The sequence below is a fragment of the Passer domesticus genome, chromosome 6, assembly GCF_036417665.1.
Source record: "Passer domesticus isolate bPasDom1 chromosome 6, bPasDom1.hap1, whole genome shotgun sequence".
Taxonomy (NCBI): Eukaryota; Metazoa; Chordata; class Aves; order Passeriformes; family Passeridae; genus Passer; species Passer domesticus.
The window spans coordinates 66620057-66646848 of NC_087479.1; positions in this window are offsets into that span (position 1 = coordinate 66620057).

Here is a 26792-nt window from a genome sequence, read left to right on the forward strand (position 1 = left end):
CGGATCAGGATGCCGCCCAGATTCAAGGTGCCCCCACAGACACCTGTGTCTGGTGTGACAGTGCCAAGTGCCTCCTGCAAACTGACATCAGGAACCTGGCCTGGTGACTTTTGTTTCTCTGTGGAGAGGCCATAGTTCGTGCCCAGCGCCGGTCGCCCGTAGTGGACGGCTGCCTCCTGAAATTCCAAACGGTTGAGGATACATCCCAGATGAAATGTGCTCCCACAGGCAACAGTGGCTGGTTTGACAGTGCCAAGTGCCTCCTGCAAACTGACATCAGCAACCTGGCCTGGTGACTTTTGTTTCTCTGGGGAAAGGCCATGGTTCAAGTCCAGTGCCCGGTGGCTAGGAGTGGCCGGCTGCCTGCTGAAATTCCGCACAGATGAGGATACCACCTAGAAGCAAATGCCCCCACAGGCACCAGTGGCTGGTTTGACAGTGCCAAGTGCCTCCTGCAAACTGACATCAGGAACCTGGCCTGGTGACTTTTGTTTCTCGGGGGAAAGGCCATGCTTGATATCCTGGACCCTTAGGCCCAGAGTGACCGGCTGCCTGCTGAAATTCCGAACGGATCAGGATGCCGCCCAGATTCAAGGTGCCCCCACAGACACCTGTGGCTGGTTTGACAGTGCCAAGTGCCTCCTGCAAACTGACATCAGGAACCTGGCCTGGTGACTTTTGTTTCTCTGTGGAGAGGCCATAGTTCGTGCCCAGCGCCGGTCGCCCGTAGTGGACGGCTGCCTCCTGAAATTCCAAACGGTTGAGGATACATCCCAGATGAAATGTGCTCCCACAGGCAACAGTGGCTGGTTTGACAGTGCCAAGTGCCTCCTGCAAACTGACATCAGCAACCTGGCCTGGTGACTTTTGTTTCTCTGGGGAAAGGCCATGGTTGACATCCTGGACCCGAAGGCCCGGAGTGGCCGGCTGCCTGCTGAAATTCCGCACGGATCAGGATACCTCCCAGATGCAAGGTGCCCCCAAAGGCATCTGTGGCTGGTTTGACAGTGCCAAGTGCCTCCTGCAAACTGACATCAGGAACCTGACCTGGTGACTTTTGTTTCTCAGGGGAAAGGCCATCGTTCCTCTCTAGGGCCCGGTGGCCCAGAGTGGCCGGCTGCCTGCTGAAATTCGAAACGGATCAGGATCCCTCTCAGACCGAAGGTACCTCCACAGGCAACAGTGGCTGGTTTGAGAGTGCCAAGTGCCTCCTGCAAACTGACATCAGGAACCTGGCATGTTGACTTTTGTTTCTCTGGGGAAAGGCCATCGTTGCTATCCAGGGCCGGGTGGCCTGGATTGGCCGGCTGCCTGCTGAAATTCCGCACGGATCAGGATACCGCCTAGATGAAGGGAGCCCCCACAGGCAACAGTGGCTGGTTTGACAGTGCCAAGTGCCTCCTGCAAACTGACATCAGGAACCTGGCCTGGTGACTTTTGTTTCTCTGGGGACAGGCCATTGTATATGTACAGGGCCTGGATGCTCTGAATGGCCGTCCGCCTGCTGAAATTCCACACGGCTGAGGATATCTCCCAGATGCAAGGTGCCCCTACAGGCAACTGTGGCTGGTTTGACAGTGCCAAGTGCCTCCTGCAAACTGACATCAGGAACCTGGCCTGGTGACTTTTGTTTCTCAGGGGAAAGGCCATCGTTCGTGTCCAGGGCCGGGTGGCCCGGCCTGCTCGGCTGCCTGCTGAAATTCCGCACGGATCAGGATGCCTCCCAGATGGAAAGTGCCCCCACAGGCAACTGTGGCTGGTTTGACAGTGCCAAGTGCCTCCTGCAAACTGACATCAGGAACCTGGCCTGGTGACTTTTGTTTCTCTGGGGAAAGGCCATTGTACAGGTCCAGGGCCCGGTGGCCCGGAGTGGCCAGCTGCCTGCTGAAATTCCAAACGGATCAGGATACCTCTCAGACCGAAGGTACCTCCACAGGCAACAGTGGCTGGTTTGACAGTGCCAAGTGCCTCCTGCAAACTGACATCAGCAACCTGGCCTGGTGACTTTTGTTTCTCGGGGGAAAGGCCATGCTTCATATCCTGGACCCTTAGGCCCAGAGTGACCGGCTGGCTGCTGAAATTCCGAACGGATCAGGATGCCGCCCAGATTCAAGGTGCCCCCACAGACACCTGTGTCTGGTGTGACAGTGCCAAGTGCCTCCTGCAAACTGACATCAGGAACCTGGCCTGGTGACTTTTGTTTCTCTGTGGAGAGGCCATAGTTCGTGCCCAGCGCCGGTCGCCCGTAGTGGACGGCTGCCTCCTGAAATTCCAAACGGTTGAGGATACATCCCAGATGAAATGTGCTCCCACAGGCAACAGTGGCTGGTTTGACAGTGCCAAGTGCCTCCTGCAAACTGACATCAGCAACCTGGCCTGGTGACTTTTGTTTCTCTGGGGAAAGGCCATGGTTCAAGTCCCGTGCCCGGTGGCTAGGAGTGGCCGGCTGCCTGCTGAAATTCCGCACAGATGAGGTTACCACCTAGAAGCAAATGCCCCCACAGGCACCAGTGGCTGGTTTGACAGTGCCAAGTGCCTCCTGCAAACTGACATCAGGAACCTGGCCTGGTGACTTTTGTTTCTCGGGGGAAAGGCCATGCTTCATATCCTGGACCCTTAGGCCCAGAGTGACCGGCTGCCTGCTGAAATTCCGAACGGATCAGGATGCCGCCCAGATTCAAGGTGCCCCCACAGACACCTGTGGCTGGTTTGACAGTGCCAAGTGCCTCCTGCAAACTGACATCAGGAACCTGGCCTGGTGACTTTTGTTTCTCTGTGGAGAGGCCATAGTTCGTGCCCAGCGCCGGTCGCCCGTAGTGGACGGCTGCCTCCTGAAATTCCAAACGGTTGAGGATACATCCCAGATGAAATGTGCTCCCACAGGCAACAGTGGCTGGTTTGACAGTGCCAAGTGCCTCCTGCAAACTGACATCAGGAACCTGGCCTGGTGACTTTTGTTTCTCTGGGGAAAGGCCATGGTTGACATCCTGGACCCGAAGGCCCGGAGTGGCCGGCTGCCTGCTGAAATTCCGCACGGATCAGGATACCTCCCAGATGCAAGGTGCCCCCAAAGGCATCTGTGGCTGGTTTGACAGTGCCAAGTGCCTCCTGCAAACTGACATCAGGAACCTGACCTGGTGACTTTTGTTTCTCAGGGGAAAGGCCATCGTTCCTCTCTAGGGCCCGGTGGCCCAGAGTGGCCGGCTGCCTGCTGAAATTCGAAACGGATCAGGATCCCTCTCAGACCGAAGGTACCTCCACAGGCAACAGTGGCTGGTTTGACAGTGCCAAGTGCCTCCTGCAAACTGACATCAGGAACCTGGCCTGGTGACTTTTGTTTCTCTGTGGAAAGGCCATGCTTCATATCCTGGACCCTTAGGCCCGGAGTGGCCAGCTGCCTGCTGAAATTCCGCACGGTTCAGGATACTTCCCAGATGCAAGGTGCCCCCACAGGCATCTGTGGCTGGTTTGACAGTGCCAAGTGCCTCCTGCAAACTGACATCAGGAACCTGGCATGTTGACTTTTGCTTCTCTGGGGAAAGGCCATCGTTGCTATCCAGGGCCGGGTGGCCTGGATTGGCCGGCTGCCTGCTGAAATTCCGCACGGATCAGGATACCGCCTAGATGAAGGGAGCCCCCACAGGCAACAGTGGCTGGTTTGACAGTGCCAAGTGCCTCCTGCAAACTGACATCAGGAACCTGGCCTGGTGACTTTTGTTTCTCTGGGGACAGGCCATTGTATATGTACAGGGCCTGGATGCTCTGAATGGCCGTCCGCCTGCTGAAATTCCACACGGCTGAGGATATCTCCCAGATGCAAGGTGCCCCTACAGGCAACTGTGGCTGGTTTGACAGTGCCAAGTGCCTCCTGCAAACTGACATCAGGAACCTGGCCTGGTGACTTTTGTTTCTCTGGGGAAAGGCCATTGTACAGGTCCAGGGCCCGGTGGCCCGGAGTGGCCAGCTGCCTGCTGAAATTCCAAACGGATCAGGATACCTCTCAGACCGAAGGTACCTCCACAGGCAACAGTGGCTGGTTTGACAGTGCCAAGTGCCTCCTGCAAACTGACATCAGCAACCTGGCCTGGTGACTTTTGTTTCTCGGGGGAAAGGCCATGCTTCATATCCTGGACCCTTAGGCCCAGAGTGACCGGCTGGCTGCTGAAATTCCGAACGGATCAGGATGCCGCCCAGATTCAAGGTGCCCCCACAGACACCTGTGTCTGGTGTGACAGTGCCAAGTGCCTCCTGCAAACTGACATCAGGAACCTGGCCTGGTGACTTTTGTTTCTCTGTGGAGAGGCCATAGTTCGTGCCCAGCGCCGGTCGCCCGTAGTGGACGGCTGCCTCCTGAAATTCCAAACGGTTGAGGATACATCCCAGATGAAATGTGCTCCCACAGGCAACAGTGGCTGGTTTGACAGTGCCAAGTGCCTCCTGCAAACTGACATCAGCAACCTGGCCTGGTGACTTTTGTTTCTCTGGGGAAAGGCCATGGTTCAAGTCCCGTGCCCGGTGGCTAGGAGTGGCCGGCTGCCTGCTGAAATTCCGCACAGATGAGGTTACCACCTAGAAGCAAATGCCCCCACAGGCACCAGTGGCTGGTTTGACAGTGCCAAGTGCCTCCTGCAAACTGACATCAGGAACCTGGCCTGGTGACTTTTGTTTCTCGGGGGAAAGGCCATGCTTCATATCCTGGACCCTTAGGCCCAGAGTGACCGGCTGCCTGCTGAAATTCCGAACGGATCAGGATGCCGCCCAGATTCAAGGTGCCCCCACAGACACCTGTGGCTGGTTTGACAGTGCCAAGTGCCTCCTGCAAACTGACATCAGGAACCTGGCCTGGTGACTTTTGTTTCTCTGTGGAGAGGCCATAGTTCGTGCCCAGCGCCGGTCGCCCGTAGTGGACGGCTGCCTCCTGAAATTCCAAACGGTTGAGGATACATCCCAGATGAAATGTGCTCCCACAGGCAACAGTGGCTGGTTTGACAGTGCCAAGTGCCTCCTGCAAACTGACATCAGGAACCTGGCCTGGTGACTTTTGTTTCTCTGGGGAAAGGCCATGGTTGACATCCTGGACCCGAAGGCCCGGAGTGGCCGGCTGCCTGCTGAAATTCCGCACGGATCAGGATACCTCCCAGATGCAAGGTGCCCCCAAAGGCATCTGTGGCTGGTTTGACAGTGCCAAGTGCCTCCTGCAAACTGACATCAGGAACCTGACCTGGTGACTTTTGTTTCTCAGGGGAAAGGCCATCGTTCCTCTCTAGGGCCCGGTGGCCCAGAGTGGCCGGCTGCCTGCTGAAATTCGAAACGGATCAGGATCCCTCTCAGACCGAAGGTACCTCCACAGGCAACAGTGGCTGGTTTGACAGTGCCAAGTGCCTCCTGCAAACTGACATCAGGAACCTGGCCTGGTGACTTTTGTTTCTCTGTGGAAAGGCCATGCTTCATATCCTGGACCCTTAGGCCCGGAGTGGCCAGCTGCCTGCTGAAATTCCGCACGGTTCAGGATACTTCCCAGATGCAAGGTGCCCCCACAGGCATCTGTGGCTGGTTTGACAGTGCCAAGTGCCTCCTGCAAACTGACATCAGGAACCTGGCATGTTGACTTTTGCTTCTCTGGGGAAAGGTCATCGTTGCTATCCAGGGCCGGGTGGCCTGGATTGGCCGGCTGCCTGCTGAAATTCCGCACGGATCAGGATACCGCCTAGATGAAGGGAGCCCCCACAGGCAACAGTGGCTGGTTTGACAGTGCCAAGTGCCTCCTGCAAACTGACATCAGGAACCTGGCCTGGTGACTTTTGTTTCTCTGGGGACAGGCCATTGTATATGTACAGGGCCTGGATGCTCTGAATGGCCGTCCGCCTGCTGAAATTCCACACGGCTGAGGATATCTCCCAGATGCAAGGTGCCCCTACAGGCAACTGTGGCTGGTTTGACAGTGCCAAGTGCCTCCTGCAAACTGACATCAGGAACCTGGCCTGGTGACTTTTGTTTCTCAGGGGAAAGGCCATCGTTCGTGCCCAGCGCCGGTCGCCCGTAGTGCACGGCTGCCTCCTGAAATTCCAAACGGTTGAGGATACCTCCCAGATGAAATGTGCTCCCACAGGCAACAGTGGCTGGATTGACAGTGCCAAGTGCCTCCTGCAAACTGACATCAGGAACCTGGCCTGGTGACTTTTGTTTCTCTGGGGAAAGGCCATGGTTCACATCCTGGACCCGAAGGCCCGGAGTGGCCGGCTGCCTGCTGAAATTCCGCACGGATCAGGATACCTTCCAGATGCAAGGTGCCCCCAAAGGCATCTGTGGCTGGTTTGACAGTGCCAAGTGCCTCCTGAACTGACATCAGGAACCTTACCTTGTGACTTTTGTTTCTGAGGGGAAAGGCTATCGTTCCTCTCTAGGGCCCGGAAGCCCGGAGTGTCCGGCTGCCTGCTGAAATTCGAAACGGATCAGGATACCTCTCAGACCGAAGGTACCTCCACAGGCAACTGTGGCTGGTTTGACAGTGCCAAGTGCCTCCTGCAAACTGACATCAGGAACCTGGCCTGGTGACTTTTGTTTCTCTGTGGAAAGGCCATGCTTCATATCCTGGACCCTTAGGCCCGGAGTGGCCAGCTGCCTGCTGAAATTCCGCACGGATCAGGATACTTCCCAGATGCAAGGTGCCCCCACAGGCATCTGTGGCTGGTTTGACAGTGCCAAGTGCCTCCTGCAAACTGACATCAGGAATCTGGCATGGTGACTTTTGTTTCTCTGGGGAAAGGCCATCGTTGCTATCCAGGGCTGGGTGGCCTTGATTTGCCGGCTGCCTGCTGAAATTCCGAACGGATCAGGATGCCTCCCAGATGGAAAGTGCCCCCACAGGCAACAGTGGCTGGTTTGACAGTGCCAAGTGCCTCCTGCAAACTGACATCAGGAACCTGGCCTTGTGACTTTTGTTTCTCTGTGGAAAGGCCATGCTTCATATCCTGGACCCTTAGGCCCGGAGTGGCCACCTGCCTGCTGAAATTCCGAATGGATCAGGATGCCGCCCAGATGCAAAGTACACCTACAGGCAACTGTGGCTGGTTTGACAGAGCCAAGTGCCTCCTGCAAACTAACATCAGGAACCTGGCTTGGTGACTTTTGTTTCTCTGGGGAAAGGTCATGGTTCATGTCCAGGGCCCGGTGGCCCGGGGTGGCCGGCTGCCTGGTTAAATTCCGCATGAATCAGGATAGCCCCCAGATGACAGGAGACCCCACAGGCAACAGTGGCTGGTTTGACAGTGCCAAGTGCCTCCTGCAAACTGACATCAGGAACCTGACATGGTGACTTTTGTTTCTCTGGGGAAAGGCCATCGTTGCTACCCAGGGCCGGGTGGCCTGGATTTGCCGGCTGCCTGCTGAAATTCCGCACGGATCAGGATACCGCTGAGATGAAGGGAGCCCTCACAGGCAACAGTGGCTGGTTTGACAGTGCCAAGTGCCTCCTGCAAACTGACATCAGGAACCTGGCCTGGTGACTTTTGTTTCTCTGGGGATAGGCCATTGTATTTGTACAGGGCCTGGATGCCCTGAATGGCCGTCCGCCTGCTGAAATTCCACACGGCTGAGGATATCTCCCAGATGCAAGGTGCCCCTACAGGCAACTGTGGCTGGTTTGACAGTACCAAGTGCCTCCTGCAAACTGACATCAGGAACCTGGCCTGGTGACTTTTGTTTCTCAGGGGAAAGGCCATCGTTCGTGTCCAGGGCCGGGTGGCCCGGCCTGCTCGGCTGCCTGCTGAAATTCCGCACGGATCAGGATGCCTCCCAGATGGAATGTGCCCCCACAGGCAACTGTGGCTGGTTTGACAGTGCCAAGTGCCTCCTGCAAACTGACATCGGGAACCTGGCTTGGTGACTTTTGTTTCTCTGGGGAAAGGCCATTGTACATGTCCAGGGCCCGGTGGCCCGGAGTGGCCACCTGCCTGCTGAAATTCCAAACGGATCAGGATACCTCTCAGACCGAAGGTACCTCCACAGGCAACAGTGGCTGGTTTGACAGTGCCAAGTGCCTCCTGCAAACTGACATCAGGAACCTGGCCTGGTGAGTTTTGTTTCTCTGGGGACAGGCCATTGTATATGTACAGGGCCTGGATGCTCTGAATGGCCGTCTGCCTGCTGAAATTCCACACGGCTGAGGATATCTCCCAGATGTAAGGTGCCCCTACAGGCATCTGTGGCTGGTTTGACAGTGCCAAGTGCCTCCTGCAAACTGACATCAGGAACCTGGCATGTTGACTTTTGTTTCTCGGGGGAAAGACCATCGTTGCTATCCAGGGCCGGGTGGCCTGGATTGGCCGGCTGCCTGCTGAGATTCCGCACGGATCAGGATACCGCCTAGATGAAGGGAGCCCCCACAGGCAACAGTGGCTGGTTTGACAGTGCCAAGTGCCTCCTGCAAACTGACATCAGGAACCTGGCATGGTGACTTTTGTTTCTCTGTGGAAAGGCCATGCTTCATATCCTGGACCCTTAGGCCCGGAGTGGCCACCTGCCTGCTGAAATTCCGAATGGATCAGGATGCCGCCCAGATGGAAGGTACACCTACAGGCAACTGTGGCTGGTTTGACAGAGCCAAGTGCCTCCTGCAAACTGACATCAGGAACCTGGCTTGGTGACTTTTGTTTCTCTGGGGAAAGGCCATTGTATATGTACAGGGCCTGGATGCTCTGAATGGCCGTCCGCCTGCTGAAATTCCACACAGCTGAGGATATCTCCCAGATGCAAGGTGCCCCTACAGGCAGCTGTGGCTGGTTTGACAGTGCCAAGTGCCTCCTGCAAACTGACATCAGGAACCTGGCCTGGTGACTTTTGTTTCTCTGGGGAAAGGCCATCGTTCGTGTCCAGGGCCGGGTGGCCCGGCCTGCTCGGCTGCCTGCTGAAATTCTGCACGGATCAGGATGCCTCCAAGATGGAATGTGCCCCCACAGGCAACTGTGGCTGGTTTGACAGTGCCAAGTGCCTCCTGCAAACTGACATCAGGAACCTGGCCTTGTGACTTTTGTTTCTCTGTGGAAAGGCCATTGTACATGTCCAGGGCCCGGTGGCCCGGAGTGGCCGGCTGCCTGGTTAAATTCCGCATGAATCAGGATAGCCTCCAGATGACAGGAGACCCCACAGGCAACAGTGGCTGGTTTGACAGTGCCAAGTGCCTCCTGCAAACTGACATCAGGAACCTGGCATGGTGACTTTTGTTTCTCTGTGGAAAGGCCATGCTTCATATCCTGGACCCTTAGGCCCGGAGTGGCCAGCTGCCTGCTGAAATTCCGAATGGATCAGGATGCCGCCCAGATGCAAGGTACACCTACAGGCAACTGTGGCTGGTTTGACAGAGCCAAGTGCCTCCTGCAATCTGACATCAGGAACCTGGCCTGGTGACTTTTGTTTCTCTGGGGAAAGGTCATGGTTCATGTCCAGGCCCCGGTGGCCCGTGGTGGCCGGCTGCCTGCTGAAATTCCGCACGGATCAGGATACCGCCGAGATGAAGGGAGCCCCCACAGGCAACAGTGGCTGGTTTGACAGTGCCAAGTGCCTCCTGCAAACTGACATCAGGAACCTGGCATGGTGACATTTGTTTCTCAGGGGAAAGGCCATCGTTGCTATCCAGGGCCTGGTGGCCTTGATTTGCCGGCTGCCTGCTGAAATTCCGCACGGATCAGGATACCGCCTAGATGAAGGGAGCCCCCACAGGCAACAGTGGCTGGTTTGACAGTGCCAAGTGCCTCCTGCAAACTGACATCAGGAACCTGGCCTGGTGACTTTTGTTTCTCTGGGGACAGGCCATTGTATATGTACAGGGCCTGGATGCCCTGAATGGCCGTCCGCCTGCTGAAATTCACAATTCTGAGGATATCTCCCAGATGCAAGGTGCCCCTACAGGCAACTGTGGCTGGTTTGACAGTGCCAAGTGCCTCCTGCAAACTGACATCAGGAACCTGGCCTGGTGACTTTTGTTTCTCTGGGGAAAGGCCATTGTATACGTCCAGGGCCCGGTGGCCCGGAGTGGCCAGCTGCCTGCTGAAATTCCAAACGGATCAGGATACCTCTCAGACCGAAGGTACCTCCACAGGCAACTGTGGCTGGTTTGACAGTGCCAAGTGCCTCCTGCAAACTGACATCAGGAACCTGGCCTGGTGACTTTTGTTTCTCGGGGGAAAGGCCATGCTTCATATCTTGGACCCTTAGGCCCAGAGTGACCGGCTGCCTGCTGAAATTCCGCACGGATCAGGATGCCGCCCAGATTCAAGGTGCCCCCACAGGCATCTGTGGCTGGTTTGACAGTGCCAAGTGCCTCCTGCAAACTGACATCAGGAACCTGGCCTGGTGACTTTTGTTTCTCTGTGGAGAGGCCATAGTTCGTGCCCAGCGCCGGTCGCCCGTAGTGGACGGCTGCCTCCTGAAATTCCAAACGGTTGAGGATACATCCCAGATGAAATGTGCTCCCACAGGCAACAGTGGCTGGTTTGACAGTGCCAAGTGCCTCCTGCAAACTGACATCAGGAACCTGGCCTGGTGACTTTTGTTTCTCTGGGGATAGGCCATTGTATTTGTACAGGGCCTGGATGCCCTGAATGGCCGTCCGCCTGCTGAAATTCCACACGGCTGAGGATATCTCCCAGATGCAAGGTGCCCCTACAGGCAACTGTGGCTGGTTTGACAGTACCAAGTGCCTCCTGCAAACTGACATCAGGAACCTGGCCTGGTGACTTTTGTTTCTCAGGGGAAAGGCCATCGTTCGTGTCCAGGGCCGGGTGGCCCGGCCTGCTCGGCTGCCTGCTGAAATTCCGCACGGATCAGGATGCCTCCCAGATGGAATGTGCCCCCACAGGCAACTGTGGCTGGTTTGACAGTGCCAAGTGCCTCCTGCAAACTGACATCGGGAACCTGGCTTGGTGACTTTTGTTTCTCTGGGGAAAGGCCATTGTACATGTCCAGGGCCCGGTGGCCCGGAGTGGCCACCTGCCTGCTGAAATTCCAAACGGATCAGGATACCTCTCAGACCGAAGGTACCTCCACAGGCAACAGTGGCTGGTTTGACAGTGCCAAGTGCCTCCTGCAAACTGACATCAGGAACCTGGCCTGGTGAGTTTTGTTTCTCTGGGGACAGGCCATTGTATATGTACAGGGCCTGGATGCTCTGAATGGCCGTCTGCCTGCTGAAATTCCACACGGCTGAGGATATCTCCCAGATGTAAGGTGCCCCTACAGGCATCTGTGGCTGGTTTGACAGTGCCAAGTGCCTCCTGCAAACTGACATCAGGAACCTGGCATGTTGACTTTTGTTTCTCGGGGGAAAGACCATCGTTGCTATCCAGGGCCGGGTGGCCTGGATTGGCCGGCTGCCTGCTGAGATTCCGCACGGATCAGGATACCGCCTAGATGAAGGGAGCCCCCACAGGCAACAGTGGCTGGTTTGACAGTGCCAAGTGCCTCCTGCAAACTGACATCAGGAACCTGGCATGGTGACTTTTGTTTCTCTGTGGAAAGGCCATGCTTCATATCCTGGACCCTTAGGCCCGGAGTGGCCACCTGCCTGCTGAAATTCCGAATGGATCAGGATGCCGCCCAGATGGAAGGTACACCTACAGGCAACTGTGGCTGGTTTGACAGAGCCAAGTGCCTCCTGCAAACTGACATCAGGAACCTGGCCTGGTGACTTTTGTTTCTCTGGGGAAAGGCCATTGTATATGTACAGGGCCTGGATGCTCTGAATGGCCGTCCGCCTGCTGAAATTCCACACAGCTGAGGATATCTCCCAGATGCAAGGTGCCCCTACAGGCAGCTGTGGCTGGTTTGACAGTGCCAAGTGCCTCCTGCAAACTGACATCAGGAACCTGGCCTGGTGACTTTTGTTTCTCTGGGGAAAGGCCATCGTTCGTGTCCAGGGCCGGGTGGCCCGGCCTGCTCGGCTGCCTGCTGAAATTCTGCACGGATCAGGATGCCTCCAAGATGGAATGTGCCCCCACAGGCAACTGTGGCTGGTTTGACAGTGCCAAGTGCCTCCTGCAAACTGCCATCAGGAACCTGGCCTTGTGACTTTTGTTTCTCTGTGGAAAGGCCATTGTACATGTCCAGGGCCCGGTGGCCCGGAGTGGCCGGCTGCCTGGTTAAATTCCGCATGAATCAGGATAGCCTCCAGATGACAGGAGACCCCACAGGCAACAGTGGCTGGTTTGACAGTGCCAAGTGCCTCCTGCAAACTGACATCAGGAACCTGGCATGGTGACTTTTGTTTCTCTGTGGAAAGGCCATGCTTCATATCCTGGACCCTTAGGCCCGGAGTGGCCAGCTGCCTGCTGAAATTCCGAATGGATCAGGATGCCGCCCAGATGCAAGGTACACCTACAGGCAACTGTGGCTGGTTTGACAGAGCCAAGTGCCTCCTGCAATCTGACATCAGGAACCTGGCCTGGTGACTTTTGTTTCTCTGGGGAAAGGTCATGGTTCATGTCCAGGCCCCGGTGGCCCGTGGTGGCCGGCTGCCTGCTGAAATTCCGCACGGATCAGGATACCGCCGAGATGAAGGGAGCCCCCACAGGCAACAGTGGCTGGTTTGACAGTGCCAAGTGCCTCCTGCAAACTGACATCAGGAACCTGGCATGGTGACATTTGTTTCTCAGGGGAAAGGCCATCGTTGCTATCCAGGGCCTGGTGGCCTTGATTTGCCGGCTGCCTGCTGAAATTCCGCACGGATCAGGATACCGCCTAGATGAAGGGAGCCCCCACAGGCAACAGTGGCTGGTTTGACAGTGCCAAGTGCCTCCTGCAAACTGACATCAGGAACCTGGCCTGGTGACTTTTGTTTCTCTGGGGACAGGCCATTGTATATGTACAGGGCCTGGATGCCCTGAATGGCCGTCCGCCTGCTGAAATTCACAATTCTGAGGATATCTCCCAGATGCAAGGTGCCCCTACAGGCAACTGTGGCTGGTTTGACAGTGCCAAGTGCCTCCTGCAAACTGACATCAGGAACCTGGCCTGGTGACTTTTGTTTCTCTGGGGAAAGGCCATTGTATACGTCCAGGGCCCGGTGGCCCGGAGTGGCCAGCTGCCTGCTGAAATTCCAAACGGATCAGGATACCTCTCAGACCGAAGGTACCTCCACAGGCAACTGTGGCTGGTTTGACAGTGCCAAGTGCCTCCTGCAAACTGACATCAGGAACCTGGCCTGGTGACTTTTGTTTCTCGGGGGAAAGGCCATGCTTCATATCTTGGACCCTTAGGCCCAGAGTGACCGGCTGCCTGCTGAAATTCCGCACGGATCAGGATGCCGCCCAGATTCAAGGTGCCCCCACAGGCATCTGTGGCTGGTTTGACAGTGCCAAGTGCCTCCTGCAAACTGACATCAGGAACCTGGCCTGGTGACTTTTGTTTCTCTGTGGAGAGGCCATAGTTCGTGCCCAGCGCCGGTCGCCCGTAGTGGACGGCTGCCTCCTGAAATTCCAAACGGTTGAGGATACATCCCAGATGAAATGTGCTCCCACAGGCAACAGTGGCTGGTTTGACAGTGCCAAGTGCCTCCTGCAAACTGACATCAGCAACCTGGCCTGGTGACTTTTGTTTCTCTGGGGAAAGGCCATGGTTGACATCCGGGACCCGAAGGCCCGGAGTGGCCGGCTGCCTGCTGAAATTCCGCACGGATCAGGATACCTCCCAGATGCAAGGTGCCCCCAAAGGCATCTGTGGCTGGTTTGACAGTGCCAAGTGCCTCCTGCAAACTGACATCAGGAACCTGACCTGGTGACTTTTGTTTCTCAGGGGAAAGGCCATCGTTCCTCTCTAGGGCCCGGTGGCCCAGAGTGGCCGGCTGCCTGCTGAAATTCGAAACGGATCAGGATCCCTCTCAGACCGAAGGTACCTCCACAGGCAACAGTGGCTGGTTTGACAGTGCCAAGTGCCTCCTGCAAACTGACATCAGGAACCTGGCCTGGTGACTTTTGTTTCTCTGTGGAAAGGCCATGCTTCATATCCTGGACCCTTAGGCCCGGAGTGGCCAGCTGCCTGCTGAAATTCCGCACGGTTCAGGATACTTCCCAGATGCAAGGTGCCCCCACAGGCATCTGTGGCTGGTTTGACAGTGCCAAGTGCCTCCTGCAAACTGACATCAGGAACCTGGCATGTTGACTTTTGTTTCTCTGGGGAAAGGCCATCGTTGCTATCCAGGGCCGGGTGGCCTGGATTGGCCGGCTGCCTGCTGAAATTCCGCACGGATCAGGATACCGCCTAGATGAAGGGAGCCCCCACAGGCAACAGTGGCTGGTTTGACAGTGCCAAGTGCCTCCTGCAAACTGACATCAGGAACCTGGCCTGGTGACTTTTGTTTCTCTGGGGACAGGCCATTGTATATGTACAGGGCCTGGATGCTCTGAATGGCCGTCCGCCTGCTGAAATTCCACACGGCTGAGGATATCTCCCAGATGCAAGGTGCCCCTACAGGCAACTGTGGCTGGTTTGACAGTGCCAAGTGCCTCCTGCAAACTGACATCAGGAACCTGGCCTGGTGACTTTTGTTTCTCAGGGGAAAGGCCATCGTTCGTGTCCAGGGCCGGGTGGCCCGGCCTGCTCGGCTGCCTGCTGAAATTCCGCACGGATCAGGATGCCTCCCAGATGGAAAGTGCCCCCACAGGCAACTGTGGCTGGTTTGACAGTGCCAAGTGCCTCCTGCAAACTGACATCAGGAACCTGGCCTGGTGACTTTTGTTTCTCTGGGGAAAGGCCATTGTACAGGTCCAGGGCCCGGTGGCCCGGAGTGGCCAGCTGCCTGCTGAAATTCCAAACGGATCAGGATACCTCTCAGACCGAAGGTACCTCCACAGGCAACAGTGGCTGGTTTGACAGTGCCAAGTGCCTCCTGCAAACTGACATCAGCAACCTGGCCTGGTGACTTTTGTTTCTCGGGGGAAAGGCCATGCTTCATATCCTGGACCCTTAGGCCCAGAGTGACCGGCTGGCTGCTGAAATTCCGAACGGATCAGGATGCCGCCCAGATTCAAGGTGCCCCCACAGACACCTGTGTCTGGTGTGACAGTGCCAAGTGCCTCCTGCAAACTGACATCAGGAACCTGGCCTGGTGACTTTTGTTTCTCTGTGGAGAGGCCATAGTTCGTGCCCAGCGCCGGTCGCCCGTAGTGGACGGCTGCCTCCTGAAATTCCAAACGGTTGAGGATACATCCCAGATGAAATGTGCTCCCACAGGCAACAGTGGCTGGTTTGACAGTGCCAAGTGCCTCCTGCAAACTGACATCAGCAACCTGGCCTGGTGACTTTTGTTTCTCTGGGGAAAGGCCATGGTTCAAGTCCCGTGCCCGGTGGCTAGGAGTGGCCGGCTGCCTGCTGAAATTCCGCACAGATGAGGATACCACCTAGAAGCAAATGCCCCCACAGGCACCAGTGGCTGGTTTGACAGTGCCAAGTGCCTCCTGCAAACTGACATCAGGAACCTGGCCTGGTGACTTTTGTTTCTCGGGGGAAAGGCCATGCTTCATATCCTGGACCCTTAGGCCCAGAGTGACCGGCTGCCTGCTGAAATTCCGAACGGATCAGGATGCCGCCCAGATTCAAGGTGCCCCCACAGACACCTGTGGCTGGTTTGACAGTGCCAAGTGCCTCCTGCAAACTGACATCAGGAACCTGGCCTGGTGACTTTTGTTTCTCTGTGGAGAGGCCATAGTTCGTGCCCAGCGCCGGTCGCCCGTAGTGGACGGCTGCCTCCTGAAATTCCAAACGGTTGAGGATACATCCCAGATGAAATGTGCTCCCACAGGCAACAGTGGCTGGTTTGACAGTGCCAAGTGCCTCCTGCAAACTGACATCAGCAACCTGGCCTGGTGACTTTTGTTTCTCTGGGGAAAGGCCATGGTTGACATCCTGGACCCGAAGGCCCGGAGTGGCCGGCTGCCTGCTGAAATTCCGCACGGATCAGGATACCTCCCAGATGCAAGGTGCCCCCAAAGGCATCTGTGGCTGGTTTGACAGTGCCAAGTGCCTCCTGCAAACTGACATCAGGAACCTGACCTGGTGACTTTTGTTTCTCAGGGGAAAGGCCATCGTTCCTCTCTAGGGCCCGGTGGCCCAGAGTGGCCGGCTGCCTGCTGAAATTCGAAACGGATCAGGATCCCTCTCAGACCGAAGGTACCTCCACAGGCAACAGTGGCTGGTTTGACAGTGCCAAGTGCCTCCTGCAAACTGACATCAGGAACCTGGCCTGGTGACTTTTGTTTCTCTGTGGAAAGGCCATGCTTCATATCCTGGACCCTTAGGCCCGGAGTGGCCAGCTGCCTGCTGAAATTCCGCACGGTTCAGGATACTTCCCAGATGCAAGGTGCCCCCACAGGCATCTGTGGCTGGTTTGACAGTGCCAAGTGCCTCCTGCAAACTGACATCAGGAACCTGGCATGTTGACTTTTGTTTCTCTGGGGAAAGGCCATCGTTGCTATCCAGGGCCGGGTGGCCTGGATTGGCCGGCTGCCTGCTGAAATTCTGCACGGATCAGGATACCGCCTAGATGAAGGGAGCCCCCACAGGCAACAGTGGCTGGTTTGACAGTGCCAAGTGCCTCCTGCAAACTGACATCAGGAACCTGGCCTGGTGACTTTTGTTTCTCTGGGGACAGGCCATTGTATATGTACAGGGCCTGGATGCTCTGAATGGCCGTCCGCCTGCTGAAATTCCACACGGCTGAGGATATCTCCCAGATGCAAGGTGCCCCTACAGGCAACTGTGGCTGGTTTGACAGTGCCAAGTGCCTCCTGCAAACTGACATCAGGAACCTGGCCTGGTGACTTTTGTTTCTCAGGGGAAAGGCCATCGTTCGTGCCCAGCGCCGGTCGCCCGTAGTGCACGGCTGCCTCCTGAAATTCCAAACGGTTGAGGATACCTCCCAGATGAAATGTGCTCCCACAGGCAACAGTGGCTGGATTGACAGTGCCAAGTGCCTCCTGCAAACTGACATCAGGAACCTGGCCTGGTGACTTTTGTTTCTCTGGGGAAAGGCCATGGTTCACATCCTGGACCCGAAGGCCCGGAGTGGCCGGCTGCCTGCTGAAATTCCGCACGGATCAGGATACCTTCCAGATGCAAGGTGCCCCCAAAGGCATCTGTGGCTGGTTTGACAGTGCCAAGTGCCTCCTGAACTGACATCAGGAACCTTACCTTGTGACTTTTGTTTCTGAGGGGAAAGGCTATCGTTCCTCTCTAGGGCCCGGAAGCCCGGAGTGTCCGGCTGCCTGCTGAAATTCGAAACGGATCAGGATACCTCTCAGACCGAAGGTACCTCCACAGGCAACTGTGGCTGGTTTGACAGTGCCAAGTGCCTCCTGCAAACTGACATCAGGAACCTGGCCTGGTGACTTTTGTTTCTCTGTGGAAAGGCCATGCTTCATATCCTGGACCCTTAGGCCCGGAGTGGCCAGCTGCCTGCTGAAATTCCGCACGGATCAGGATACTTCCCAGATGCAAGGTGCCCCCACAGGCATCTGTGGCTGGTTTGACAGTGCCAAGTGCCTCCTGCAAACTGACATCAGGAATCTGGCATGGTGACTTTTGTTTCTCTGGGGAAAGGCCATCGTTGCTATCCAGGGCTGGGTGGCCTTGATTTGCCGGCTGCCTGCTGAAATTCCGAACGGATCAGGATGCCTCCCAGATGGAAAGTGCCCCCACAGGCAACAGTGGCTGGTTTGACAGTGCCAAGTGCCTCCTGCAAACTGACATCAGGAACCTGGCCTTGTGACTTTTGTTTCTCTGTGGAAAGGCCATGCTTCATATCCTGGACCCTTAGGCCCGGAGTGGCCACCTGCCTGCTGAAATTCCGAATGGATCAGGATGCCGCCCAGATGCAAAGTACACCTACAGGCAACTGTGGCTGGTTTGACAGAGCCAAGTGCCTCCTGCAAACTAACATCAGGAACCTGGCTTGGTGACTTTTGTTTCTCTGGGGAAAGGTCATGGTTCATGTCCAGGGCCCGGTGGCCCGGGGTGGCCGGCTGCCTGGTTAAATTCCGCATGAATCAGGATAGCCCCCAGATGACAGGAGACCCCACAGGCAACAGTGGCTGGTTTGACAGTGCCAAGTGCCTCCTGCAAACTGACATCAGGAACCTGACATGGTGACTTTTGTTTCTCTGGGGAAAGGCCATCGTTGCTACCCAGGGCCGGGTGGCCTGGATTTGCCGGCTGCCTGCTGAAATTCCGCACGGATCAGGATACCGCTGAGATGAAGGGAGCCCTCACAGGCAACAGTGGCTGGTTTGACAGTGCCAAGTGCCTCCTGCAAACTGACATCAGGAACCTGGCCTGGTGACTTTTGTTTCTCTGGGGATAGGCCATTGTATTTGTACAGGGCCTGGATGCCCTGAATGGCCGTCCGCCTGCTGAAATTCCACACGGCTGAGGATATCTCCCAGATGCAAGGTGCCCCTACAGGCAACTGTGGCTGGTTTGACAGTACCAAGTGCCTCCTGCAAACTGACATCAGGAACCTGGCCTGGTGACTTTTGTTTCTCAGGGGAAAGGCCATCGTTCGTGTCCAGGGCCGGGTGGCCCGGCCTGCTCGGCTGCCTGCTGAAATTCCGCACGGATCAGGATGCCTCCCAGATGGAATGTGCCCCCACAGGCAACTGTGGCTGGTTTGACAGTGCCAAGTGCCTCCTGCAAACTGACATCGGGAACCTGGCTTGGTGACTTTTGTTTCTCTGGGGAAAGGCCATTGTACATGTCCAGGGCCCGGTGGCCCGGAGTGGCCACCTGCCTGCTGAAATTCCAAACGGATCAGGATACCTCTCAGACCGAAGGTACCTCCACAGGCAACAGTGGCTGGTTTGACAGTGCCAAGTGCCTCCTGCAAACTGACATCAGGAACCTGGCCTGGTGACTTTTGTTTCTCTGGGGACAGGCCATTGTATATGTACAGGGCCTGGATGCTCTGAATGGCCGTCTGCCTGCTGAAATTCCACACGGCTGAGGATATCTCCCAGATGTAAGGTGCCCCTACAGGCATCTGTGGCTGGTTTGACAGTGCCAAGTGCCTCCTGCAAACTGACATCAGGAACCTGGCATGTTGACTTTTGTTTCTCGGGGGAAAGACCATCGTTGCTATCCAGGGCCGGGTGGCCTGGATTGGCCGGCTGCCTGCTGAGATTCCGCACGGATCAGGATACCGCCTAGATGAAGGGAGCCCCCACAGGCAACAGTGGCTGGTTTGACAGTGCCAAGTGCCTCCTGCAAACTGACATCAGGAACCTGGCATGGTGACTTTTGTTTCTCTGTGGAAAGGCCATGCTTCATATCCTGGACCCTTAGGCCCGGAGTGGCCACCTGCCTGCTGAAATTCCGAATGGATCAGGATGCCGCCCAGATGGAAGGTACACCTACAGGCAACTGTGGCTGGTTTGACAGAGCCAAGTGCCTCCTGCAAACTGACATCAGGAACCTGGCCTGGTGACTTTTGTTTCTCTGGGGAAAGGCCATTGTATATGTACAGGGCCTGGATGCTCTGAATGGCCGTCCGCCTGCTGAAATTCCACACAGCTGAGGATATCTCCCAGATGCAAGGTGCCCCTACAGGCAGCTGTGGCTGGTTTGACAGTGCCAAGTGCCTCCTGCAAACTGACATCAGGAACCTGGCCTGGTGACTTTTGTTTCTCTGGGGAAAGGCCATCGTTCGTGTCCAGGGCCGGGTGGCCCGGCCTGCTCGGCTGCCTGCTGAAATTCTGCACGGATCAGGATGCCTCCAAGATGGAATGTGCCCCCACAGGCAACTGTGGCTGGTTTGACAGTGCCAAGTGCCTCCTGCAAACTGCCATCAGGAACCTGGCCTTGTGACTTTTGTTTCTCTGTGGAAAGGCCATTGTACATGTCCAGGGCCCGGTGGCCCGGAGTGGCCGGCTGCCTGGTTAAATTCCGCATGAATCAGGATAGCCTCCAGATGACAGGAGACCCCACAGGCAACAGTGGCTGGTTTGACAGTGCCAAGTGCCTCCTGCAAACTGACATCAGGAACCTGGCATGGTGACTTTTGTTTCTCTGTGGAAAGGCCATGCTTCATATCCTGGACCCTTAGGCCCGGAGTGGCCAGCTGCCTGCTGAAATTCCGAATGGATCAGGATGCCGCCCAGATGCAAGGTACACCTACAGGCAACTGTGGCTGGTTTGACAGAGCCAAGTGCCTCCTGCAATCTGACATCAGGAACCTGGCCTGGTGACTTTTGTTTCTCTGGGGAAAGGTCATGGTTCATGTCCAGGCCCCGGTGGCCCGTGGTGGCCGGCTGCCTGCTGAAATTCCGCACGGATCAGGATACCGCCGAGATGAAGGGAGCCCCCACAGGCAACAGTGGCTGGTTTGACAGTGCCAAGTGCCTCCTGCAAACTGACATCAGGAACCTGGCATGGTGACATTTGTTTCTCAGGGGAAAGGCCATCGTTGCTATCCAGGGCCTGGTGGCCTTGATTTGCCGGCTGCCTGCTGAAATTCCGCACGGATCAGGATACCGCCTAGATGAAGGGAGCCCCCACAGGCAACAGTGGCTGGTTTGACAGTGCCAAGTGCCTCCTGCAAACTGACATCAGGAACCTGGCCTGGTGACTTTTGTTTCTCTGGGGACAGGCCATTGTATATGTACAGGGCCTGGATGCCCTGAATGGCCGTCCGCCTGCTGAAATTCACAATTCTGAGGATATCTCCCAGATGCAAGGTGCCCCTACAGGCAACTGTGGCTGGTTTGACAGTGCCAAGTGCCTCCTGCAAACTGACATCAGGAACCTGGCCTGGTGACTTTTGTTTCTCTGGGGAAAGGCCATTGTATACGTCCAGGACCCGGTGGCCCGGAGTGGCCAGCTGCCTGCTGAAATTCCAAACGGATCAGGATACCTCTCAGACCGAAGGTACCTCCACAGGCAACAGTGGCTGGTTTGACAGTGCCAAGTGCCTCCTGCAAACTGACATCAGGAACCTGGCCTGGTGACTTTTGTTTCTCGGGGGAAAGGCCATGCTTCATATCTTGGACCCTTAGGCCCAGAGTGACCGGCTGCCTGCTGAAATTCCAAACGGATCAGGATGCCGCCCAGATTCAAGGTGCCCCCACAGGCATCTGTGGCTGGTTTGACAGTGCCAAGTGCCTCCTGCAAACTGACATCAGGAACCTGGCCTGGTGACTTTTGTTTCTCTGTGGAGAGGCCACAGTTCGTGCCCAGCGCCGGTCGCCCGTAGTGGACGGCTGCCTCCTGAAATTCCAAACGGTTGAGGATACATCCCAGATGAAATGTGCTCCCACAGGCAACAGTGGCTGGTTTGACAGTGCCAAGTGCCTCCTGCAAACTGACATCAGCAACCTGGCCTGGTGACTTTTGTTTCTCTGGGGAAAGGCCATGGTTCACATCCTGGACCCGAAGGCCCGGAGTGGCCGGCTGCCTGCTGAAATTCCGCACGGATCAGGATACCTCCCAGATGCAAGGTGCCCCCAAAGGCATCTGTGGCTGGTTTGACAGTGCCAAGTGCCTCCTGCAAACTGACATCAGGAACCTGACCTGGTGACTTTTGTTTCTCAGGGGAAAGGCCATCGTTCCTCTCTAGGGCCCGGTGGCCCAGAGTGGCCGGCTGCCTGCTGAAATTCGAAACGGATCAGGATACCTCTCAGACCGAAGGTACCTCCACAGGCAACAGTGGCTGGTTTGACAGTGCCAAGTGCCTCCTGCAAACTGACATCAGGAACCTGGCCTGGTGACTTTTGTTTCTCTGTGGAAAGGCCATGCTTCATATCCTGGACCCTTAGGCCCGGAGTGGCCAGCTGCCTGCTGAAATTCCTCACGGATCAGGATACTTCCCAGATGCAAGGTGCCCCCACAGGCATCTGTGGCTGGTTTGACAGTGCCAAGTGCCTCCTGCAAACTGACATCAGGAACCTGGCCTGGTGAGTTTTGTTTCTCTGGGGACAGGCCATTGTATATGTACAGGGCCTGGATGCTCTGAATGGCCGTCCGCCTGCTGAAATTCCACACGGCTGAGGATATCTCCCAGATGCAAGGTGCCCCTACAGGCAACTGTGGCTGGTTTGACAGTGCCAAGTGCCTCCTGCAAACTGACATCAGGAACCTGGCCTGGTGACTTTTGTTTCTCAGGGGAAAGGCCATCGTTCGTGTCCAGGGCCGGGTGGCCCGGCCTGCTTGGCTGCCTGCTGAAATTCCGCACGGATCAGGATGCCTCCCAGATGGAAAGTGCCCCCACAGGCAACTGTGGCTGGTTTGACAGTGCCAAGTGCCTCCTGCAAACTGACATCAGGAACCTGGCTTGGTGACTTTTGTTTCTCTGGGGAAAGGCCATTGTACATGTCCAGTGCCCGGTGGCCCGGAGTGGCCGGCTGCCTGGTTAAATTCCGCATGAATCAGGATAGCCTCCAGATGACAGGAGACCCCACAGGCAACAGTGGCTGGTTTGACAGTGCCAAGTGCCTCCTGCAAACTGACATCAGGAACCTGGCCTGGTGACTTTTGTTTCTCTGTGGAAAGGCCATGCTTCATATCCTGGACCCTTAGGCCCGGAGTGGCCAGCTGCCTGCTGAAATTCCGAATGGATCAGGATGCCGCCCAGATGCAAGGTACACCTACAGGCAACTGTGGCTGGTTTGACAGAGCCAAGTGCCTCCTGCAAACTGACATCAGGAACCTGGCCTGGTGACTTTTGTTTCTCTGGGGAAAGGTCATGGTTCATGTCCAGGGCCCGGTGGCCCGTGGTGGCCGGCTGCCTGGTTAAATTCCGCATGAATCAGGATAGCCTCCAGATGACAGGAGACCCCACAGGCAACTGTGGCTGGTTTGACAGTGCCAAGTGCCTCCTGCAAACTGACATCAGGAACCTGGCCTGGTGACTTTTGTTTCTCTGGGGAAAGGCCATCGTTGCTATCCAGGGCCTGGTGGCCTTGATTTGCCGGCTGCCTGCTGAAATTCCGCACGGATCAGGATACCGCCTAGATGAAGGGAGCCCCCACAGGCAACAGTGGCTGGTTTGACAGTGCCAAGTGCCTCCTGCAAACTGACATCAGGAACCTGGCCTGGTGACTTTTGTTTCTCTGGGGAAAGGCCATTGTATATGTACAGGGCCTGGATGCCCTGAATGGCCGTCCGCCTGCTGAAATTCCACAAATCTGAGGATATCTCCCAGATGCAAGGTGCCCCTACAGGCAACTGTGGCTGGTTTGACAGTGCCAAGTGCCTCCTGCAAACTGACATCAGGAACCTGGCCTGGTGACTTTTGTTTCTCTGGGGAAAGGCCATTGTACACGTCCAGGGCCCGGTGGCCCGGAGTGGCCAGCTCCCTGCTGAAATTCCAAACGGATCAGGATACCTCTCAGACCGAAGGTACCTCCACAGGCAACAGTGGCTGGTTTGACAGCGCCAAGTGCCTCCTGCAAACTGACATCAGGAACCTGGCCTGGTGACTTTTGTTTCTCGGGGGAAAGGCCATGCTTCATATCCTGGACCCTTAGGCCCAGAGTGACCGGCTGCCTGCTGAAATTCCGAACGGATCAGGATGCCGCCCAGATTCAAGGTGCCCCCACAGACACCTGTGGCTGCTTTGACAGTGCCAAGTGCCTCCTGCAAACTGACATCAGGAACCTGGCCTGGTGACTTTTGTTTCTCTGGGGACAGGCCATTGTATATGTACAGGGCCTGGATGCTCTGAATGGCCGTCCGCCTGCTGAAATTCCACACGGCTGAGGATATCTCCCAGATGCAAGGTGCCCCTACAGGCAACTGTGGCTGGTTTGACAGTGCCAAGTGCCTCCTGCAATCTGACATCAGGAACCTGGCCTGGTGACTTTTGTTTCTCAGGGGAAAGGCCATCGTTCGTGTCCAGGGCCCTGTGGCCCGGCCTGCTCGGCTGCCTGCTGAAATTCCGCACGGATCAGGATGCCTCCCAGATGCAAAGTGCCCCCACAGGCAACTGTGGCTGGTTTGACAGTGCCAAGTGCCTCCTGCAAACTGACATCAGGAACCTGGCTTGGTGACTTTTGTTTCTCTGGGGAAAGGCCATTGTACATGTCCAGGGCCCGGTGGCCCGGAGTGGCCGGCTGCCTGGTTAAATTCCGCATGAATCAGGATAGCCTCCAGATGACAGGAGACCCCACAGGCAACAGTGGCTGGTTTGACAGTGCCAAGTGCCTCCTGCAAACTGACATCAGGAACCTGGCCTGGTGACTTTTGTTTCTCTGTGGAAAGGCCATGCTTCATATCCTGGACCCTTAGGCCCGGAGTGGCCAGCTGCCTGCTGAAATTCCGAATGGATCAGGATGCCGCCCAGATGCAAGGTACACCTACAGGCAACTGTGGCTGGTTTGACAGAGCCAAGTGCCTCCTGCAAACTGACATCAGGAACCTGGCCTGGTGACTTTTGTTTCTCTGGGGAAAGGTCATGGTTCATGTCCAGGGCCCGGTGGCCCTTGGTGGCCGGCTGCCTGGTTAAATTCCGCATGAATCAGGATAGCCTCCAGATGACAGGAGCCCCCACAGGAAACAGTGGCTGGTTTGACAGTGCCAAGTGCCTCCTGCAAACTGACATCAGGAACCTGGCCTGGTGACTTTTGTTTCTCTGGGGACAGGCCATTGTATATGTACAGGGCCTGGATGCCCTGAATGGCCGTCCGCCTGCTGAAATTCCACAATTCTGAGGATATCTCCCAGATGCAAGGTGCCCCTACAGGCAACTGTGGCTGGTTTGACAGTGCCAAGTGCCTCCTGCAAACTGACATCAGGAACCTGGCCTGGTGACTTTTGTTTCTCTGGGGAAAGGCCATTGTATACGTCCAGGGCCCGGTGGCCCGGAGTGGCCAGCTGCCTGCTGAAATTCCAAACGGATCAGGATACCTCTCAGACTGAAGGTACCTCCACAGGCAACAGTGGCTGGTTTGACAGTGCCAAGTGCCTCCTGCAAACTGACATCAGGAACCTGGCCTGGTGACTTTTGTTTCTCGGGGGAAAGGCCATGCTTCATATCCTGGACCCTTAGGCCCAGAGTGACCGGCTGCCTGCTGAAATTCCGAACGTATCAGGATGCCGCCCAGATTCAAGGTGCCTCCACAGACACCTGTGGCTGGTTTGACAGTGCCTAGTGCCTCCTGCAAACTGACATCAGGAACCTGGCCTGGTGACTTTTGTTTCTCTGTGGAGAGGCCACAGTTCGTGCCCAGCGCCGGTCGCCCGTAGTGGACGGCTGCCTCCTGAAATTCCAAACGGTTGAGGATACATCCCAGATGAAATGTGCTCCCACAGGCAACAGTGGCTGGTTTGACAGTGCCAAGTGCCTCCTGCAAACTGACATCAGCAACCTGGCCTGGTGACTTTTGTTTCTCAGGGAAAAGGCCATCGTTCGTGTCCAGTGCCCAGTGGCCTGGAGTGGCCGGCTGCCTGCTGAAATTCCGCACGGATGAGGATACCACAAGGATTCAAGATGCCCCCACAGGCACCTGTGGCTGGTTTGACAGTGCCAAGTGCCTCCTGCAAACTGACATCAGGAACCTGGCCTGGTGACTTTTGTTTCTCTGGGGAAAGGTCATCGTTCGTGTCCAGGGCCGGGTGGCTCGGCCTGCTCGGCTGCCTGCTGAAATTCTGCACGGATCAGGATGCCTCCAAGATGGAATGTGCCCCCACAGGCAACTGTGGCTGGTTTGACAGTGCCAAGTGCCTCCTGCAAACTGCCATCAGGAACCTGGCCTTGTGACTTTTGTTTCTCTGTGGAAAGGCCATTGTACATGTCCATGGCCCGGTGGCCCGGAGTGGCCGGCTGCCTGGTTAAATTCCGCATGAATCAGGATAGCCTCCAGATGACAGGAGACCCCACAGGCAACAGTGGCTGGTTTGACAGTGCCAAGTGCCTCCTGCAAACTGACATCAGGAACCTGGCATGGTGACTTTTGTTTCTCTGTGGAAAGGCCATGCTTCATATCCTGGACCCTTAGGCCCGGAGTGGCCACCTGCCTGCTGAAATTCCGAATGGATCAGGATGCCGCCCAGATGCAAGGTACACCTACAGGCAACTGTGGCTGGTTTGACAGAGCCAAGTGCCTCCTGCAAACTGACATCAGGAACCTGGCCTGGTGACTTTTGTTTCTCAGGGGAAAGGTCATGGTTCATGTCCAGGCCCCGGTGGCCCGTGGTGGCTGGCTGCCTGCTGAAATTCCGCACGGATCAGGATACCGCTGAGATGAAGGGAGCCCCCACAGGCAACAGTGGCTGGTTTGACAGTGCCAAGTGCCTCCTGCAAACTGACATCAGGAACCTGGCATGGTGACATTTGTTTCTCAGGGGAAAGGCCATCGTTGCTATCCAGGGCCTGGTGGCCTTGATTTGCCGGCTGCCTGCTGAAATTCCGCACGGATCAGGATACCGCCTAGATGAAGGGAGCCCCCACAGGCAACAGTGGCTGGTTTGACAGTGCCAAGTGCCTCCTGCAAACTGACATCAGGAACCTGGCCTGGTGACTTTTGTTTCTCTGGGGACAGGCCATTGTATATGTACAGGGCCTGGATGCCCTGAATGGCCGTCCGCCTGCTGAAATTCACAATTCTGAGGATATCTCCCAGATGCAAGGTGCCCCTACAGGCAACTGTGGCTGGTTTGACAGTGCCAAGTGCCTCCTGCAAACTGACATCAGGAACCTGGCCTGGTGACTTTTGTTTCTCTGGGGAAAGGCCATTGTATACGTCCAGGGTCCGGTGGCCCAGAGTGGCCAGCTGCCTGCTGAAATTCCAAACGGATCAGGATACCTCTCAGACCGAAGG